Raw genomic sequence first — 21,867 nt, 5'->3', positions numbered from 1 at the left:
ACACTGGATCGGCATTGACGGTTATGAATAAGAAAGATTACAAAAGGTTATTCCAACGTATTCCCCTACGGGATACGGAGATTATATTGAAAACATACACGGGGCAAAGAGTGTACCCCATCGGAAAGATAGAGGTAAAGGTGGTCCACAAGGGCGAAGAAAGCCAAGTAATGGACTTATATGTGCTACCTGAAGGAGGTCCACCACTACTGGGACGGGAGTGGATTAGGAAAATGAATATGGACTGGCACTCCTTAAAAGCACTAACGGTAGATTCCGGGGAAACAGATGTCTAACCTAAACGATTGTCCAAAATATTGGATGATGCTAAAGAGGTGTTCCAGCAAGGACTGGGAACACTGAAAGGAATTACGGCAAACATCAAAATTGATGAACATGCACAACCAAAATTTTTCAAAGCCAGACCGGTACCCTATGCAATACGACCTACTGTAGAAGCGGAACTGGAAGCGCTAGAACGTTCAGGTGTACTGTCTAAGGTAGATTGGAGTGAGTGGGCTACGCCCATTGTTCCCGTTATGAAACGTCCTTCGAGCAACAAGCCAGGAGAACCAGGGAAGGTTCGCATCTGTGGAGATTTCAAGATCACCGTTAATCCGGTGCTTCACACGGTGCAGTATCCGCTTCCGCGGATTGAGGATATTTTTGCTTCGTTGTCTGGCGGGAAACACTTCACCAAGATAGACCTGGCGCAGGCGTACTTGCAGATGGAGGTTGAAGAAGAGTCACGCCAGTACCTCACGATCAACACGCATAGAGGTTTGTACCGGTATAATAGGCTGGTTTTTGGAGTGGCATCAGCTCCGGCAATTTGGCAGAGGGCCATGGAGCAGGTATTACAGGGAATTCCAGGCACACAATGTTACCTGGACGATATTCTGATTACAGGTGATGGTGATGAAGAACACCTCGCAAACTTGGAACTGGTGCTCAACAGACTGAAAGAGTATGGACTATCGGCAGAAATGTGAGTTCTTTCAGAAGCGGATCTCATACTGTGGTCATGTCATTGACCGGGAGGGGCTTCATAAGTCTCCTGACAAGATAGAGGCAGTTGTAAAGGCTCCCGCTCCGGATAATGTCTCTCAGTTGAGGTCGTTTCTGGGATTGATTAACTATTACCATAAGTTTCTACCGAATCTATCCACGGTACTGCACCCGCTGAACGCTCTTTTACAGAAGGGGGTACCATGGGAATGGAGCGAAAACTGTAAGAAGGCATTTCGCAAAAGCAAAGAATTGATCACCTCAGAGGAAGTGTTGGCTCACTTCAACCCGACACTGCCTATTCGGTTGGCTTGTGATGCTTCTCCATATGGTATTGGGGCAGTACTCTCACACAAGTTGCCAAATGGCACGGAAAGGCCAGTCGCGTTTGCATCCAGATCATTGACCTCCGCTGAGTGCAACTATGCGCAGATCAATAGGGAGGCTCTCAGCCTTGTATGGGGAGTGAAGAAGTTTAATCATTACCTGCAGGGCCAAAAATTCACACTTCTGACAGACCATCAGCCGTTGGTATCCATTTTTAATCCTAAGAAGGGTGTTTCGGTGATGACAGCACAGCGACTCCAGAGATGGTCCCTTTTCCTAGGGGCACATCAATATCAAATAGAATTCAAAGGTACAAAGCAGCATGGCAATGCTGATGGGCTGTCGCGCCTGCCACTACCTGAAGCAGAAGAGATGACGAAAGTCGACCCTGTTGAGTTATTTCATTCGACCATCATCGAGTGTTTACCAGTCACCAATGCAAGTATTGAAAGAGAAACCAGGAACGACCCGACACTGTCCCGAGTTTACGAGGTGACAGTGAAGGGATGGCCAACACATGGTGATCCTCTGTTACCGGCATTCTCGGCAAGGCGAGACCAGCTGTCCGTCTGCCATGGTACTTTGATGTACGGGACAAGAGTGATTATTCCTCCCAAGTTACGGGAAAGAGTTCTAAAGGAACTGCATGAAGGTCATCTGGGGGGAGTTAAGATGAAAAGTCTTGCTAGGGCTTATGTATGGTGGCCGGGCATTGACCAACAGATAGAGGAGTTGACAAAAAGCTGCGCTGGGTGCCAAAAAGTGCAAAATGCACCTCCGATCGCACTGCTACACCCATGGGAATGGCCTTCAGCCCCATGGCAACGCGTACATATTGACTTTGCTGGTCCATTCATGGACTCCATGTTCCTAATTGCGGTGGACGCACATTCCAAATGGCCAGAAGTGATCAAGATGAATACCACTACTTCAGAAAAGACAATTGCGGTGTTAAGAACAATATTCGCAAGGAACAGATTGCCAGAACAGATATGTTCGGACAACGGACCACAGTTCATGTCGGAAGAATTCCAAAAATTCTTAAAGAAGAATGGGGTGAAACATTATACCTCTGCCCCATATCATCCGGCGACAAACGGGTTGGCCGAGAGATTTGTCCAAACATTCAAAAAGGCAATAAAGGCCATGAACGATGATCAGATTCCGTTACAACACAAGGTGGACAATTTCCTAATGGCATATCGAAACGCCGCTCATGCAGTGACTAACCAAAGTCCTGCCATGATGTTTTATAACAGGAGGTTGCGGTCCAGGTTGGACTTGTTAAAACCAAATGTGCGGAGGGAAGTGGAAAACAAACAGTTCCGGCATATTAATAACAAGTCCGCTCGAAGTTTCGACGTAGGACAACCAGTGTTGGCAAAGGGCTATGGAAACGAAAAATGGCAGTCCGGAACAATTCGGGCCAGACAAGGACCTCTGATGTACACAGTAGATATTGGTAACAATGTGATAAGGCGTCGTGCGGATCAACTGGTAGAATCAAGAGCAAGGGTCGAACCCATGGTTGCGACAGAGACAACTGTGGAAGACGTTAATGAACCTGAAGCATCTACCTCGGCAGGGACTGTACCTGATGATGACGTCCAATACATAGGAAACCAACAAGAAGAGTCACCTCAGCAACAAGAATCAGAGACCACTGAAAGGCGTTATCCAAACCGAATCAGAAGGCCTCCTGAGAGACTGAACCTTTGAACTGTTTATACCTGAAGTTATATATGTATATATGTTATATTATGTTATGTTAAATGGGGATATGACTGTTAAGCTAAAAAGGGAGGATTGTGGTGTATGTAACCTGTTCCACCTTAAGAGAACTTAAGCCTGTTCCACCTTAAGAGATGTACTACTTTCTCTGGCTGCTGTATACGTAATACCGGTGGTGACCACCGGTATATAAGTACTGTGTAGTGATATTGTATTTAGTATAGTCCTGACCTCCAACTAGTAAAGACCTGTTGAACTTTATTCTTGTAGTCTGTGTCAGTAATTAATCTTAATACAACTGGAACACACAGACTTAACAGGATCTTCCTTATGTGCATGGCTCAGTAGCACACTGAACAGTATATATTGAGTATATAGGAGAAACTTTCTGCTGATTTACACCAACATGCTATCAGTGCGGGGGAGCAGAAAAGTTGGGATGGGAAGGAGTTGTTGCCCTGAAACTGTCCAAGGCGGGTGCCACCTGTATTTGTCCAGTCCTGGCTGCACTGCCGTCAGCAGAGGCCCAGGCAGACCCCACTCAGGGTGTGGAAATTATTTCAAATAGGGTCTGGCTTCCCACCCCTGCATTTTGTGTGAGCTGCTCCAAACTGACCTGATCTTCATCAATAAGTTTCTTAAAGGAATGTGTAGCTGGTTTCTGAGTGGAGTGAGCTACTATTATTTTTGCCTTTTGGTTTGTTTTTGTTGCATTGAGTTGGGCGCATTGTAGGATTAATTTTTTTTTTTTTATAGGATCTGGGCGTCGCTGGCAGGACCAGCATTTATTGCCCATCCTTAATTGCCCTTGAAGGTGGTGGTGAGCCGTCGCCTTGAACCGCTGCAGTCCGTGTGGTGAAGGTACTCCCACAGTGCTGTTAGGGAGGGAGTTCCGGGATTTTGACGATGAAGGATCGGCACTATATTTCCAAATCAGGAGAGTGTGTGACTTGGAAGGGAAGTTTGATTTTTTGCATTTAGTTTTGGATTTCACTTTTTTCCCTCCTATCATTTCTAAGTGTCAATTGAAACAACCTCGGCTGGTTGGCTGGGCATTCAAAGTTAGACTAGTTCCCTGCACAATGCCATAGCTGCTCAGGTAGCTAAGACTTAATTATTCAAACGAGTTAACTACCAAAAATGTCAGGCAGTCAGCTCACTGTTGTTGGCTAGCTTTGGGCCAGCAGCCAGGCAGAAAATCCTAAGCTGAGTCTAGAGTGGAAAATCGGCCCTTATATTTTTAGGTGGAAATTTTTCCAAGTAAAAAAATGTACCTTTTGTAATGAGCGGTTTGATGTTCTGTGCACTGGCTCCTGCTCCACCAAAAGCAATGAGCAGCACTGGGTGCTGGGGACTACATGAAGACACAACATGATTCAGGTTCCCAGCCTTAAAATGCCACCAATATTGTGGTGCGGACAGGGGAGCCAGCCACTGGATTGTAACAGCACCAGCAGCTTGCTTTGATATGGTGCTCCTCAGAAAAGAACATTGTGCAGCCTTTTACAAGGCAGGGAATGGGGCCATCAAGCAGCAAATGGGGAACTGGGAGCCATTGTAGGTGAGAGAGGTAAGGGGGACCTGATGCGGGATAGAATAATGGCTGAAACAATATCTGTGCCCATATGCACATTCCTTTAATATTGACCCATTCGCCAGATCTTGCGCTTCCCCTGTTAGGCGAGCTCCCTGCATTCAAACGCGTTGACCACAAAAGGCGCAACCATTTTTGAAGGTTGGAAGGGAGATACCAAGACAAAGTGGTTTGGGGAGAAAATTTCAGAAGCCAAGGGCTTAATGTCTGCTGATGGAGCAGAGGGAGTGGTGAACAAGAGGGATAACTGATTTTTATTTTGTTTAGTTTTCAATTATAAATAAAGTTTTTCAGCTACTTTACCTGATTTGGGTGAAGAATAATTGGCCTCAATGTAATTGAGCAAGGGACACTGGGAAATCAGCCATGTTTCCCACTCCTGATAACTGTCAGTGACCTCTGTTGAAAAGTGTATGTGCCTGAACAGCAGAGGAGGACAGGAGTTGCATCAACTATGATTGCCCTCCCTTCTGTTGCCCCATGATCAAATAGCCTGTTGTAAATCAGGCTCACACGTGATGATAACCACAATGGCAGCTGTTGAATTGTGAGATTCAGTGCCTTCAGGAGGGTAGAAAATTGAAGCAGAATTGGAAAGAGAAAAATGCTAAGTGGCAAAAATTGGATGTGAATTTTTTTTTTAAGTTGGATATGTGGGCATATTTCCCCACAAATATTTGAGGATAGGGTTATCTCAAGTATTCCTTTAATTGGAGAGGCCATGGTGAGCGAGCTTGTCAGAGTAAGATTGCACTGACAGGAATGCCGATAAGATATTGCATGAAGTGTTTCATATTGGCGTTTTACAAATGCATCTAAAGATGACCTGGTCCCATTTGTGTCATGACAGTTATCAGTCCCGAGTATTGATTGGCTGGAAATTCCGCCTTTGGAGCCAGTCTTCAGCCAATCAGAGACCAATTTTGAATGGCGTGTATCCCACGTCCAAAATGGACGATGAGACACCAGAGGCTCCCGCGGGTAGGTCAGTGAAGATTGCGACCCAACCTGCTTCTGGGGTCGCCAATTCTGGTTGGGAGGCATTCCTGGAGGTTTAATCACATGATGTGACCACGTGACCTCTGCAAATGTTATTGCATTTACCGTATGAAGTTTGGGTCCCCTGTAGTTGAGCATCTTTGCTCGTGGCTTTGCACCAGCAGCTGTTGTGTGAGATGTTGCGAGAACCAGGAGGCCCCGTGAGCAGGTGAAGAGGGGAGACCGAAGGTGGGGAGGGAATGCACCGGGGAGGTTAACCAGATCTGGGAGGAACTTTGATTCCACCTGTAACTAATGGTAACTCCCTGAATTGCACCGATAACTAATAGTAATACCCTGCACTGGTAACAATCAGAATCCCCTCAAAACCAATAGTAATACAGTAACTGACTGATAGTCTATATGTAACTGGTAGTAATAGGTGTAACACTCGATATCTTCCCTGTAACTAGTAGTAGTCCTATAATCTGCTAATAGTCGCCCTATAACTACGGCAAGAATCTCCGGTACTGCACAAGGTGTGGTCAGATTCCACAGACAATGCCACTGTTAACGGGCCTCATCTCTCTCCGTGTCTTTGGACTCTGGTTTGGACTTGGGTTGTGTACGAAGGTGACCACTCTGAATTGGGAGCTAATCTGTACTTGGACTTCACACATTTGACACAGTCTGAGCTGAGCCGAGCCAAACCGAGAGAGCACACAAAGGGCAGCAGGCTTTGTATTTTGGACACTTCTCACAGGGAAACATCGTCCTAAACTCGGCTCAGCACCAACATTTCTAAACCAATCCCTGGGCTTGGACTCAATAAAGGAGAGTTTTGATAGAAATGACAGCACTCGAGGAGGATGCCACTCGGCCCCCAGTGCCTGGATCTTTTGTCCTATATAGGAAACTAGGAACAGGAGGAGGCCATTGAGCCCCTCGAGCCTGTTCCGCCATTCAATGAGATCATTCAATGCGACTTAACTCCATATACCTGCCTTTGGCCCATATCCCTTAATACCTTTAGTTAACAAAAACTTACCAATCTCCGATTTAAAATTAATTGATCTTGCATCAATTGCCATTCGCGGAAGAGAGTTCCAAACTTCTACCATCCTTTGTGTGTGGAAGTGTTTCCTAATTTCACTCCTGAAAGGTCTGGCTCTAATTTTTAGACTATGCCCCCTAGTCCTAGAAACCCCAACCAGCGGAAATAGCTTCTCTCTATCTACCTTATCTGTTCCCCTTTCTATAGCCCCATACCTTTTATATTCCTCCTTCAAATACATACCCTATTCCTTTTTAAATGATGTTCCAGTCTCTGCCTCAGTTGCCTCTTGTGGTGAAGCATCTCATGATCTAATAGACACCTCAGTGCAAAAGCCTTCATTCTCCCTTCCCCTTGGTTCTTACAGTGAGAATCCTTGGCCTCCGTCCTCTTGTTCCCCATTCACCCACCAGTGAAAATAATCTTTCACTATTTAGCCAGAGTAAAATCTCCAGGTTTCCCTCACCCCTTTACTGGCTGCTCCTCTCTCTGCGGCACTCCAATTCACCACATTGCTGCTACTGTTGCTGTTACCGAATCTGCAGGAAATACTGAGTCCCACGCCCAACCCTACCTCATTCCCCAGTCTCCCCTTCTCCCCCCTCCCAAACCCCATTTCCCCCCAATCTCCAGTCTCCATCTTTTCCCCCAAGCTTTGGTCCCCGACCCCCAGTCTCTCACTTTCCTGACCCCCTTCCCCCAGTCTCACACTCTCCCTGAGCCCCCATACACTGAACCAACATTTCCCAGTCCCTCTCTCTCTCTGAGCCCCCACACACTGAACCAACATTTCCCAGCCTCTCTCTCTCTCTCTCTGAGCCCCCACACACTGAACCAACATTTCCCAGCCTCTCTCTCTCTCTCTCTCTCTCTCTCTCTGAGCCCCCATACACTGAACCAACATTTCCCAGCCTCTCTCTCTCTCTCTCTCTCAGCCCCCATACACTGAACCAAGATTTCCCAGTCTCTCTCTCTCTCTCTCTCTCCCTGAGCCCCCATACACTGAACCAACATTTCCCAGTCTCTCTCTCCCTCTATCTCTCTGAGCCCCCATACACTGAACCAACATTTCCCAGCCCCTCTCTCTCTCTGAGCCCCCATACACTGAACCAACATTTCCCAGCCTCTCTCTCTCTCTCTCTGAGCCCCCATACACTGAACCAACATTTCCCAGCCTCTCTCTCTCTCCCTCTCTCTCTCTGAGCCCCCATACACTGAACCAACATTTCCCCGTCTCTCGCTCTCCTCTGACCCCCCCCAGTCCGCTAACACTCTCCACGGTCACGCACTTTCCCCTCCTGCGCCCCTGAGCCCCAATCCCATGCTTCCTAGTCATTGCACGAGTAATAGTTATAATGGCACAGAAGGAGGCCATTCGGCCCATCGAGTCCGTGCCGGCTCTCTGTAGAGCAATCCAGTCAGTCCCATTCCCCTGCTCTCTCCCCGTAGCCCTGCAAGTTTATTTCCCTCAAGTGCCTATCCAGTCTCCCCTTGAAAACATTGAGTGTCTCCGCTTCCACCACTTCCGTCAGCAGCGAGTTCCAGGTCATCACCACTCGCTGCGTAAAAAAGTTTTTCCTCACATCCTCCCTGTATCTCTTGCCCAAAACCTTAACCTTAAATAGTATTGTAACTACTTCAAAATGGTTTCTCTGACTGCACTGTGGGAGAGTTTATGTGCTATCTTTGTTTCTGTACTGGGGTTAGGTGGAGAGTCTGCAACTCTTTCTAATATGGTAGGTGTTACTTGAAATAAGGGTTGGAATAGAAGATGCAAAGCCCATCCAAGTGATAGGAATGATTAATATTGATGACTGGGTTGTCAATTGTCTGTATTGTCTATGAATACCTGTACAATTAAACCGAATTTTGTTTGATTGGTATTGTTTGTCTGAGTGTCACTGTCGGGAGTAATGATTTGTTCACCAGTTTTACCTTCTGTTTTAAAGCTGCAATGTTACTTTAGAACCTTGATTTCAATCTAAAGTAACCCCTATAAACCAGCAGTTGCAGGGAATTGCAGTCGGTTTGGCTAGGCTGCCTTTCTTTCTATATATATCATTGAACAGAAGGGAGAACTCCCAGATCAATTGGCCATCTTGCTTTTATATTCTCCGAGAATATCTAGAGAAAGGAAGCAGATCAGAATGAAAGAATTTAACTGAGAGAAGTGACAGTGAATCAATAGTAATCCCCTCAAAACAGTTCAGATCAGGGTGTTTCTATGTACTTTACAAGTTTTCCTTTTCTCGTTCTGTGCTTCTGTATCCACCATGTAGAAAAGAATGGATGCATAACATTGTAACAAAGTTTTACACTTGTAATCTAAATAGGCCAACACTTTTTGATTGTGCTCAGTACCGACACTCAAGGGTACTGAGTATCAAAGGGTTGCCTTACCACGCTTTGCCAAGTCCAAGAAATGAACTGGGGACAGGGTTCATCATCATGACTCAAGTTCTGATATGAGTTCCCCTGCAAACTTTATTGATTAATCTCGCAACATCACCAGACACAGGAGTAAGTGATGATTTAAAAAAAAAAATAGATTCACTCAAAACCTGGACTGTCCAATTCATAATTTAAACAGGTGACCAACTCCAACTCTTTTCAAAAAAGCGTTGAACAAGACCATTTATCTTCTACCCTCCCCCACCAAGGTAAATCCGGAAAATCTCCAATGCGGTGTGTCATAGCAGAGTGGGTCATGGGTTTAGTCCTGTGGTTTGCCGTGCTTGCCATGCCATTGTGGGGACAGGAGAGAGGTTTGACATGGAGGACCATCTCGTCTGGTGATGTTGCGAGTACTTTAGCTGTGGCCTAGCAAATGTTTTATACAATTCAAGTATAACCTCCCTGCTCTTATATTCTATGCCTCGGCTAATAAAAGAAAGTATGCCGTATGCCTTCTTAACCACCTTATCTACCTGTCCTGCTACCTTCAGGGATCTGTGAACATGCACTCCAAGGTCGCTCTGTTCCTCTACACTTCTCAGTATCCTACTATTTATTATGTATTCCCTTGCCTTGTTAGCCCTCCCCAAGTGCACACTTTTCCAGATTGAATTCCATTTGCCACTCTTCTGCCCACCTGACCAGTCCATTGATATCTTCCTGCAGTCTACAGCTTTCTTCCTCACTATCAACCACGCAGCCAATTTTTGCATCATCTGCAAACTTCTTAATCATGCCCCCTACATTGAAGTCTAAATCATTGATAAATACCACAAAAAGCAAGGGACCTAGTACTGAGCCCTGCCGAACCCCACTGGAAACTGCCTTCCAGTCACAAAAACACCCGTCGACCATTACCATTTGCTTCCTGCCACTGAGCCAATTTTGGATCCAACTTGCCACTTTCCGTTGGATTCATGGGCTTTTACTTTTTTGACCAGTCTGCCATGTGGGACCTTGTAAAGCCTTGCTAAAATCCATGTAGACTACATCAAACGTGATACCCTCATCGACCCTCCTTAAAAGATTCAATCAAGTTAGTCAGACATGACCTTTCCTTAACAAATCCATTCTGACTGTCCTTAATTAATCCATGCCTTTCTAAATGACGATTTATACTGTTCCTCAGAATTATTTCCAGTAATTTGCCCACCAAAATTGATTTTGATAAAGTAACTATTCGTGCTGGTTTCAATATGGTTAGTTCAGATAATGTTTATCAATCAGGACTTTGGTCTCTCAGAGTTCAGGTTTGTTACCTTTGCTATATTTTTATTATACGTATGATTTGCCTGATTGTATTCATAAAGTGAAAGTATTTTTCTGTGCACTGATGCCAAACCGATCCGGTCGGTACAGAGGATGACATTCCTTTTGATTCATAAAGAAAGAAAGACTTGCATTTATATAGCGCCTTTCATGACCTCAGGACTTCCCAAAGCGCTTTACAGCCAATGAAGTACTTTTGAAGTGGAGTCACTGTTGTATTGTAGAGAATGCGGCAGCCAATTTGTGCACAGCAAGCTCCCACAAACAGCACTGTGATAATGACCAGATAAACTTTTTTTTAGTGATGTTGATTAATGATAAATATTGGCCTCAGGACACCAGGAGGAACTGCCCTGCTCTTCTTCAAAATAGTATCATGGGATCTTTTACTTCCAACTGAGAGGGCCGACGAGGCTTTGGTTTAACAGCTCATTCAAAAGACGGCTCCTCCAACAATGCAGCACTCCCTCAGTACTGCACTGGGAGAGTCAGCCTAGATTTTGTGCTCGGAGTGGGACTTGAAACCACAACCTTCTGACTGAGCGGCGAGAGCACGACCATTGAGCCACAGCTGACACCTTGTGTCAAGTCTGTGTCTGGCTGGATAGAAATTACTTGAATTCCGTGCATTACAGTGGCAAAGTGCATGGGAGCACACAATGGTGCAATGGAATGGTGGAACCTGTGCCAATGCCTGCTGGGCACCAGATCTCGGATGCAGCACTGGGAGGAGTGGAGGTCACACGAGCGGAGGGGTTAATCTTGAGGCAGAGTCATCACCAATGCATGCTTACACATCTCCTTGTGCTTGGTTCAGTGTGATTGTGGTGGAGACCTGGGAAGAGGTCACACCCGCTTCCCTCCCATTTCCTTAGCCGCCATTGTTTTGGTTGCTGGGGAAAACTAGGAGAGGGGTTGGGGGGGCGGAATAATTTGAAGGGAGAGAGGAGTAGGGAGTCATACTCGAGTGAAAAAAGTTGGGGAGAAGAATGATGCTCCTCCATGCCAGCTCTGTTGTGAGTGGGGACTCAACTGTGTGCAAACGTGTCGGATGCTCTGTCACTGTCCATTGGTACGGGATCTTGCTGGAATGGCACTGATTTTAAACATTATTGGATCTCCCAGTGTGGAACTGAGCTGCCAGAATCATATAGTAGGAAAGTCTACACCACCGTGTCCAAAGCACAAAATCTTTGTTTATCACTGGTTCTCCACTATTTCTTCACTGGAACCAACTCACTTAAATTCATTGGCCGGGGTCTGTGATGCAGTCAGTTCCCCGTGCACCAGGGCATTTATACTACGGAGATGGAGGGAGACCCATGTGTCTCCCAATGGGTGCACTTCTTCTATAATATAAAAGCACCTGGAGAGAGGAGACCTCCATCCCATCAGTTTAGGCTAGATTTAAAACCAGGTGATATGAAAGGAGGTTGTATTAGCCCACTCCCCATCCTCAATTTTATTTTGTTTTGAATAGCCTCAGGAGGGATGAGAAATAATACTAATTTTTTTTAATAGTTTTTGTTAATTATTTAAATCACAGCATCGCTATCCTTTAATTTGTCGCTATGGCAGTATTTGGTATGGGCTGCATCTGCTTTGCATTAAAGACTACAAATAATGGTGCAAAAAAGCCTTTAGCAGGGTGGGAATTACACTGCCCTGGTGATAAAGTGTATTAAGACTCAATTTTTCTTTGTCATCTGTGACTCAGTTGGTAGCACTCTCACCTCGGAGTCAGAAGGTTGTGGGTTCAAGTCCCACTCCAGAGACTTGAGCACAAAATGTATGTAGACTGACACCAGTGCAGTACTGAGAGAGTCTGTGGGCGAGTGTGTGTCTGTGGATGAGTGTGTCTGTGTCTGTGTGCCTCCACGGTTAAATGGTCTGCATAAAGCTCACCGTCAAGCCTTGTACATGAAGAATAACCACTTGGGTGAGGGATAGGAGAGCTGACAGTGGCTGCGTGTATGTACGTCAATATGAGTCACTGCCTGCTGGAGAGGAGGGAAAGAAAGAACCTGATTGCAACCTGAAAGGCCTATAGTTCGGGTAGTCAAACACTGAATAACAGTGCGCGGATTGTCATTCCAGTTAGACTGGACTGAAAACCTACATTTTTGTTTTTGTTGCTCCTAAAGCTTTTTTCATAAAGAGACTCATAAATCACGGAGAGGGGGAAATGCAAATTTCCGCAGGGTCAAAGGCGTTCTGGGTCATTCGCTCTTGAATGGCTTGCACTGGAAAAGATTGTGAAGCTGTAAAACCCAGTCAACTGGAGTCGAGAATCATAAGGAAACATTCCACACACCCTAATAAACTTCGTCAGTACGACTAAACAAAATAAATCTTCCAAGCGAGTGCAGTCTGACTGCGTCTGCAGTTCACGGAATAGACCTGGAGGAAATTATTCACTGGTGGCTGAAGATTATGGTTTTCCATATTTCTTCCCTTGCCCACTGTTGACCGCTTTCTGCCTGGCTGTGCAGTGACGTGGATCTGGGTGACGTAATACTGAGCTCCGTGCCATGCTAGATCTTGCAACACCGAAAAGTAAACTTGCCAGATTCGCTCCACTGGCTGGGAAGATCCAGGGAGTCATGGCCACTGGCCCTTGGCTTTGAAGTTGCCGCTGGTTGTGCAAGACCCATGCGGCAACAGCCAGCAGAACATAAAAGAATCTATAAGGCTCTTGCAGCTTGTGTGGGTCAAGTGCTGGGAGAGCAACTCCAAAATGATCTCCCTGTCTGAATGCCCTCATTTCTATATCTCAAGTCTGCCATCAGTCTCCTGTAGGTGTGTTGGAGGCAGCTCTGGATCATGGAGATTGCCTCTTGTTCATCTTGGCTCAGTGTATTTACCGAGCAGATAGCAAGACCTACAAAAGACTGGATATGTGCTGCCATCAATTGTTTGGAGGTTGGGGTGTTTTATACTTGTGTGTGTTGTTGGCAGCACGGGAACACACTGTAGTGTATTGGTGAAGGTAGTGGTTCTCAAACTTTTTGGGTTGAAGGACCCCTTTTCAAAACGATTAGTAATCACAGACTCCCCATCTAAATTATAACACTATATAATACTCATAATATGAAAGTGCTGCATGTAAAGAGTGTTTTAATAATGATTTGAAGAAAACAGGTATTTATTTACAGATATCAGTGAGTTGGGTGTGCCTGCTTCTCACACCAATTCTGGGGACTCCGCAGCAACAGATGGCCACTATTAGCCACTTGGTGCTGGACAACTTTTAAAGCTGTCAGCAGGCTGGCCAAGGTGAGTGAGGGCACGAGCGCCCATGCACATGGTCAGAGCTACTGGAAGCATGACTCGCCGCCACACTGTCCCACTGGCAGGTTCTGTAACAGCTGCACTGTGGGATTGTACGTGTTTGAGTGAACACGTTCAGCCACGTGTTTGAAGGGCCCCGCAGGCGCTCTGAGCACATGTCAGGAGGATGGCCCAGGGTCGCAGTGCCAGGGAGAGGAATCAGCTCGACCGGCAGGGAGCGCTCGTTGCAAAGCGAGTGAGAGCGGTCGGCCTCTGTGAGGAGGCGGGTCCAGCCGCTGAGAATAATTCGCAAGAACTGAATCAGTGTCGGTTTTATAAAGAGGCGCAGGCTTGAAATGACCTCTGGTCACGGACCCCCTGGAAAGTCTCTACAGACCCCGGGGGTCCGCGGACCCCATTTTGAGAAACACTGGGTTAAGGTACTGGACTGGCAACCCAGAGGTCATGAATTCAAATCTCACCAAGGGAAAAAAGGTTGGATTGTTGTAAACCCAACCCGTTCTGGTCTACATGTGACTCCAGTCCCACACTACATGGTTAACTATTACAAACAATCACTACTAGAAGGCCCACCACCATCTTCTCAGGGCAACGAGGGATGGGAATGGGCAATAAATGCGGACTTACCATAACATATAGATATAAAAACTTATGCAAGGTAAAAGCACTTGTAGATATCAAAGGGAACAGTGCAGATCTGCAGTGCTAAAACTACATTGCTAGGCAGTACGGGCTGTATGTGGGTATTAAGGGTTATGGAACCAAAGTGGGTTGATAGCGATGGAGTTGAGATACAGATCAGCCATGATCTAATTGAATGGTGGTAGAGGCTCGAGGGGCTGAATGGCCTACTCCTGTTCCTATGTTCCTAAAACTACATTGCTAGGCTGTACAGGTTTAGTTGAAAGTAAGGCCTTGGCCAGAATAAAATGGTGGCTTTAGTGGCAGGTAGCAACAGCATAAATTTACGTTCAGTAGGAGCAGTGCTTTGCTCCGGGATCAATGAAACTACCTCAAGGTCCAGACTGCCATATAAATGAGGCAATAGAGGAGGTTTATTTTTCTCCATTCACTTTTAAGGAAAAAGTGAGCAGGAGTGTAAAGTGGTGAAACCTTCTTTATAATCACACTTACTGTTTGCTAATATTATCTCTGATAGGTGGATCATTCTGTGTCTAGGGTCTTGGTTTTCCCCCTTTCAATTATTTTTTTTCCCACCCAGCCACGAACAGACATTCTGGCCCATAATGTTCTCAAAAATCTCATCTCAGGATTGAGATCTTTGTGTATCGTTTATCTGATGGGGAGAACACCTGGTGTGGTCTGTACTGCTAGCTCATGGAGTGAACGCCTGGTGTGGTCTGTACTGCTAGCTCATGGAGAGAACGCCTGGTGTGGTCTATACTGCTAGCTCATGGAGTGAACGCCTGGTGTGGTCTGTACTGCTAGCTCATGGAGTGAACACCTGGGGGTCGATTTTCCCGAAGCTGTCGGGAAGAAGGTGGGACTACAACTTTCGGGTTTTAGACCTGCCTACTTCTACGTCCGCCAATCCGCGCGATTTTCCCTTGATTGACCTTGTTGAGCCCGCCCAGCGGGCTCAGCAGGCCAATTAAGGGCCACCCGGCAACAGGTGATGTCACAGACTGCAATTTCATCTGTCAAGAGTTCTTGACAGATGAAATATCAGTGTTTCACAGCTGTTTGAAGCTGTGAAACACTGACAGTCCGAGTTCTAACATGAGTCCTTCTGCACAGACTCAGTTAGAACTTACACCGGCACTCAAAGCTGAAGGCTATCACTTTTCACAGATCGCAGCCGTTCAGCTTTAAGTTCCGGCTGAGTGATGGGCTCCCGACGGCTATAGGAAGAAAGGCTGTGAAGGTAAGTACAGGTAAGTAAAAGTTCTTTACACACTTTAGACACACCAAACACACTTACCTTTGCACTCATGCACCCATCACTCACCTGAACACCGACATCGCGACCCCTCCAATTCCTTCAACCCGACGGCCCGCCTGCTCTAACCTGGCGTGGTTTGGAGCTGTCGGGAATCCCACACGACACCCCTCAAAATAGGGATTAGGCTAAAAACTGCCTGTTAACTACCTGTTAACAGGCAGTTAATTGGCACTAATCCCTTCTCGCCTGGTTTCGGCAGGTCCCAGTGCGGGGCGGGTATCCGCCGCCTCTGAGAGTTGCGTGGGGCGGAGTTTTGGGCGGGATGGTGTCGGGACCCCCGAATTCGGGATTTCCCCCCCCCACACGCCTGAAACCCCGCCTAACGGCTCCACAAAAATCGACCCCCTGGTGTGGTCTGTACTGCTAGCTCATGGAGTGAACACCTGGTGTGGTCTGTACTGCTAGCTCATGGAGTGAACGCCTGGTGTGGTCTATACTGCTAGCTCATGGAGTGAACACCTGGTGTGGTCTGTACTGCTAGCTCATGGGGAGAACACCTGGTGTGGTCTATACTGCTAGCTCATGGGGAGAACGCCTGGTGTGGTCTATACTGCTAGCTCATGGAGTGAACGCCTGGTGTGGTCTATACTGCTAGCTCATGGAGTGAACACCTGGTGTGGTCTGTACTGCTAGCTCATGGAGTGAATGCCTGGTGTGGTCTATACTGCTAGCTCATTCCCCTCTAGCATGCCACCAGAAAGCACAAAAATATTTATTTAACCTAAATAAAATCATGCTGGGAACAACATATTAAAAAAATTGTATATCCAGGAAGAGACTGGCCTTTTAAAAAAACCTTTATTGACATTCAGCCCATTTTAGCTTTTTTAAATTATTCTCAAGATGTGGGTGTTGCTCACAAGGATGTCATTTATTGCCCATCCCTAGTTGCCCTTGAGAAGGTGGCTTGCTAGGCCACTTCAGAGTTAACCACATTGATGTGGGACTGGAGTCACATATCGGCCAGAGCGGGCAAGGACGGCAGGTTTCCTTCCCTGAAGGACATTCGTGAACCAGTTGGGTTTTTAACGACAATCCAACAGCTTCATGGTCACTTTTCTCAAACCATGGTGGGATTTGAACTTGCGTTGTCTGGATTATTCGTCCAGTACCATAACCACTACACTACCGTACCCCTGCTCATAGAGGAGCAAAGGGTCGGGGAGTACAAATACACAAATCACTGAAAGTAGTGACACATTAATAAGGCCATAAAAATGGCACACCAAGCACTAGGGTTTATTTCTAGAGGGATAGAATTGAAAAGTAGGGAAGTTATGCTAAACTTGTACCGAACCTTGGTTAGACCACACTTGGAGTACGGCGTACAGTTTTGGTCGCCATATTATAAAAAGGATACAGAGGCACTGTATCCAGAGATGGTGCAAAAGAGATTTACAAGGATGATACCAGAACTGAGAGGTTATTACTAACAGGAAAGACTGAACAGGCTGGGGCTCTTTTCTCAAAAAGAGAAGGCTGAGGGGTGACCTAATAGAGGTCTTTAAAATTATGAATGAGAGAGTGTTTCCACTTGTGGGGAAGAGCAAAACTAGAGGTCATCAATATAAAATAGTCACCAAGAAATCCAATAGGGAATTCAGAAGAAACTTCTTTACCCAGAGAGTGGTGAAAATGTGGAACTCACTACCACAGGGAGTGGCTGAAGCGAATAGTATAGATGCATTTAAGGGGAGGCTGGACAAGCATATGAGGGAGAAGGGAATAGAGGGTTACGCTGATAGAGTTAGATGAGAAAAGACTGGAGGAGGCTCGAGTAGAGCATAAACGCCGACATGGGCTGAAAGACCGGTTTCTGTGCTGGATATTCTAAATAATTCTATGTAATTCATCCCTCCAGAAAGACCCTACAGAATGTGAACAGTTTCCTAAACAACTTCTGAATCTAAGTTGTTGATGTAAATTGAAAATATTAAGGAAGCCAACACTGCTCCCTGTGGCACACAATGTGGCCCTTCCCTCCCTGCCCCAAGCCAATGTAACTCTTTTAACAAGTACCCACTACTCCAACCTTTAGCCAATATCTTGTCCATTCCTGAGTTTTACCGTAACTGCTTTAAGTTGAAAAGGTAACCCTTCACTGGTAAGTTTGCCAAAGGCTTTTTGGAAGTTTAGGGTTTTCTTCAGACCTCTTTCTTGTAACGCTGAATTTAGCTTCCATTTCTTTCCCTGGAAAATAAAGAGGGCAGACAGGTGACCTGCTTTTGACCTGTCAGCGACGCTCTATAACCGACAGCTTAAAGTGTGTGAGTGAGAGTGCTTTGAGTGACCTCTGCTTAACAGCTTCCTATAATGGCACAACTGAAATAAGGAATTCGACATGCAGGAATTGGTGACCACGAGCCCTTGTGCTGTCACTCCAGTGCTGCCCACACTATCACTCCAACTCCTAATTTCAGCACTCTCCCCGACACCAGATCTCCTGATTTTTTTTTTCCTCTCTGTGTCAGATTTTGTGCTGCGTTATGGAAAATGTCATTAGAGCAAGCACCTCGCAAAATGCTTGGCTGCCAGGACCTTGTTCTAATGTGGGTGGAATGTATTTGTTTTCGTTTCAAAAGCCTCGAATGGCTTTTTCTAAATAAGGGAGAAAAAAATGTCTCTGAGAGATGTTCACAACTGACGCTGTTGCTGAACAGGAGCCCTGCACCCATGATATGTAGTGAGTGTTCCTGCAGACATGTTCTGGGATCCATCTCAAGGGTATTTGACTAACAGTCAAAACAAGTTGTGCTAACCTTATACAGATCGTTGGTGGGGGCTACATTTGGATTATCATGTGCAGTGTTGGCCACTCTACCTTGAAACAGACCTTGAAGATGGTACAGGGAAGACTGGCTTGGATGATTCTGGGACTTGTGGGTTGGGGGGGTGTGGTAAACCACTAATCTGCCTGTACAGAACATGTCTGGGCATGCCTCAGCTGGCTCCGCCCCTGGCTCCACCCCTAAGCCCAGGTATAAAGGTGATTGACCTCCAGTCCCCCTGGCTTTAAGGATCGGTCTACCAGCAGAGGCATGCTCGTATTCTTTTGTTAATAAAAGCCTACTTGTTATAAGTTTACCTCTTAGTCTTCTGGAGTTACTGATGGCGCATCAGGGGGTGACTTGAAATTATGTCAAAAAACACACAAAAGTGAACTAGTTTTCACCAAAGAAGTGAAGGTTAGAGGAAGCATGAGCGAGGTTTAAATGGCTGAGAAGAATGGAGTGTGTCCGTTAAGCAAGCTAATGCATTTGTATATTAGTGACTGGAGCCCGGCAAGAAGCATCCTGCATCTGGGATACTCCTTGAATTATATTGTGAATTCGGACATTGCTCTCCCTGTTGGAAGCCGGGGAGACATTTTTCCACCTGTGCGCAAGCAAGTTGGATCTCCGTCTCACCGAAAAATGATTTAAAAAGTAAAGTTTCCCTTAATGACACATGAGGTCGGACAGCCTCAACCAACAGCTGAAACAGATGATCTGGTCATTGCTGTTTGTGGGAGCTTGCTGTGTGCAAATTAGCTGCCTACATTACAACAGTGACTGCACTTCAAAAGTACTTCAGTGTCTGTAAAGCGCTTTGGGGCCGTGCTGAGATCGTGAAAGGCGCTATAGAAATGCAAATCTTTTCCTTTAAAATCCCATTTATGTAAAGTATAAGCATGGGAGCAGGCATGCTGGGAGCACCCAGGGGGTGCGGTGCGTGGGAATGTACACTGCTGGCTGTGTATGTCTGTGTGCTGGCGGGGGTCATGGTGCTTGCTTGCACCATGTTTCAAACACGCAAAACTGCACATGTAACGGGCCTAAAAAGTGCGTCCCCAATCTGAAGCAGCTCATATAATGGATGAAAGTCTGGGTCTGTGATGTCAGGGGCCAGTTCCTTTTTTAATTTGGGAGTGCCCCTGACAGCAGCAACACCATCTGTCTGCTGTTCGAGATCACTCCCTCAAAGAACCTTGGTTGAACCACACCGAGAGTACTGTGCACAGTTTTGGTCTCTGAATTACAAAAAGGATATAGGCGCACTGGAGATGCTGCAAAAAAGATTTACAAGGATGAGACCAGAACTGAGAGGTTACACCTATCAGGAAAGACTGAACATGTTGGGGATCTTTTCTCCAGAAAAGAGAAGGCTGAGGGATGACCTGATGGAGGTCTTTAAAATTCTGAAGTAGTTCGATAGGGTAGACGTAGAGAAGATGTTTCCACTTGTGGGGGGAGTCCAAAACTAGGGGTCATAAATATAAGATTTAATAATTCCAATAAGGAATTCAGGAGAAACCTCGTTCCCCAGAGAGTCATTAGAATGTGGAACTTGGTACAGTGTGGAGTAGTTGAGGCGAATGGAATAGATGCATTTAAGGGGAAGGTAGACAAGTACACGAGGGAGATGTTGATAGGGTTAGGTGAAGTAGGGTGGGAGGAGGCTCGTGTGGAGCATAACCACCGGCATGGACCTGTTGGGGCAAATGGCCTGTTTCTGTGCTGTAGATTCTGTGTAAAGTAAATGTGCTTTTATTTAATTTGAACTGTCAGCCCAGAGCTAAAGGACAGGAGTTTGAAATTAACAAAAATTCAAACAAAACCTGAGACTACAATGAACTCCATTTGCGTCCATGGTGGGGGACATTTTCCCCACTGTGGTCTCTGCCCAATGCATTAAACCTCCTGAGGGAGGCAACCAGCTCCCAATTTTTTCATATTCATTCCTGAGATGTGGGCATCGCTGACAAGGCCAGTATTTATTGCCCATCCCTAGTTGCCCTCGTGGTGAGCCGCCTTCTTGAACTGCTGCAGTCCGTGTGGTGAAGGTGCTCCCTCAGTGCTGTTAGGGAGGGAGTTCCTGGATTTTGACCCAGCGACGATGAAGGAATGGTGATATATTTCCAAGTCAGGATGGTGTGTGACTTGGAGGGGAACTTGGAGGTGGCGGTGTTCCCATGCGCCTGCTGCCCTTGTCTTTCTAGGGCAACTGAACTTGTTATTGCTGCGGTTAAAAAAGACCTGGATATATATCTGGTTAGGGATGGGATTGAGGACTAGATGGAGAAGTATGGTTGGAGGTGTTTGATTGCTTTGTGGAACAAGGAGATTCCTGAGCTGCTGAAACCATGGAAACTTCATTCCAAGGAAAGAAACTGTTTTCAAATATAAGTGGTTGTAAACTTAGAGAGAAGTTCCGCTTGATTTACCTTTTTGTAATGGGAGAGAATTATGCAGATCACTCCTCGGATTAAGTCGTATAGGTAGACTCCTGGGTGATATGAACTGTACATAGTTTCTGGTGGGAATGGACTTGGATCAAATGACCTTTTCACACTCCATGGTTTTTATTTTCTATTCACTGTATAGAATATATATACTATGAGACTGTGAGCTCTGAAATTTCTGCAGATCCCCAAGGGCTTTTTTGATTGCACCGTGGGAAGTTATTCTATGTTAAAGGCACTATATAAGTGCAAATTGTTGTTGTACCCGAGCAAAGCCGAAAATATTAATCTGACCCTGCAAACAACTGTTGCAATTCCTACCAGTTCCATGGATCACTCTTGGGAGCAGGTATGTTGGGAGCACTCAGGGCGTGCATGGGAATGGGCTCTGTGCCGGGTCTGTGTGTCTGTGGCTTGGGTCACCATGCTAGCTTGCGCCATGTTTCAAACACGCAGACACACACAACTGCACATTTAATGGGATTGCACAAACCAATCATTAATCGTGTGTGTCTATCCTTACGCTTCCAACCTTCAATCCCATTCTTGAACCAACGTTTCTCCAACTCCTCTTAATGAAGTTACTTGGCAGCATAACTGCTTTTGCTTGAAGGCTGTTCACATATTTATTCTTCCATTAGCTCGAGCCGAACATTCAGTGCCTCTGAATGCATTCCGTTTCCTAATCATGTCATATATCGATGCTGCTATTTATACTTGCCTATCTGCACAGGTTTGACTCCTTCAGTCAGCAGTAGTAGGTAGGTTTAACATGCGTGGGCCTAGTAATAATGGCACGTATTGGACTTCCTGGCAGTCCTGACACACAGAGCTTGGGGAGTCTGTTAACACCCTCTTGTGGTATATACATATGCTATGAAGGATATCATGGTGTTCAGTGACTGTAGAGCTGCATTTTTGTGGTGGTGCTCAGAGTTACAGAAGGAGCCATGATGCGGAGTGTATGAAGTCAGTAT

This window comes from Somniosus microcephalus, chromosome 24, assembly GCF_052327205.1.
Source record: "Somniosus microcephalus isolate GS21.2 chromosome 24, FLI_Smic_1.0, whole genome shotgun sequence".
Taxonomy (NCBI): Eukaryota; Metazoa; Chordata; class Chondrichthyes; order Squaliformes; family Somniosidae; genus Somniosus; species Somniosus microcephalus.
Note: the sequence above shows the minus strand (reverse complement) of the source record.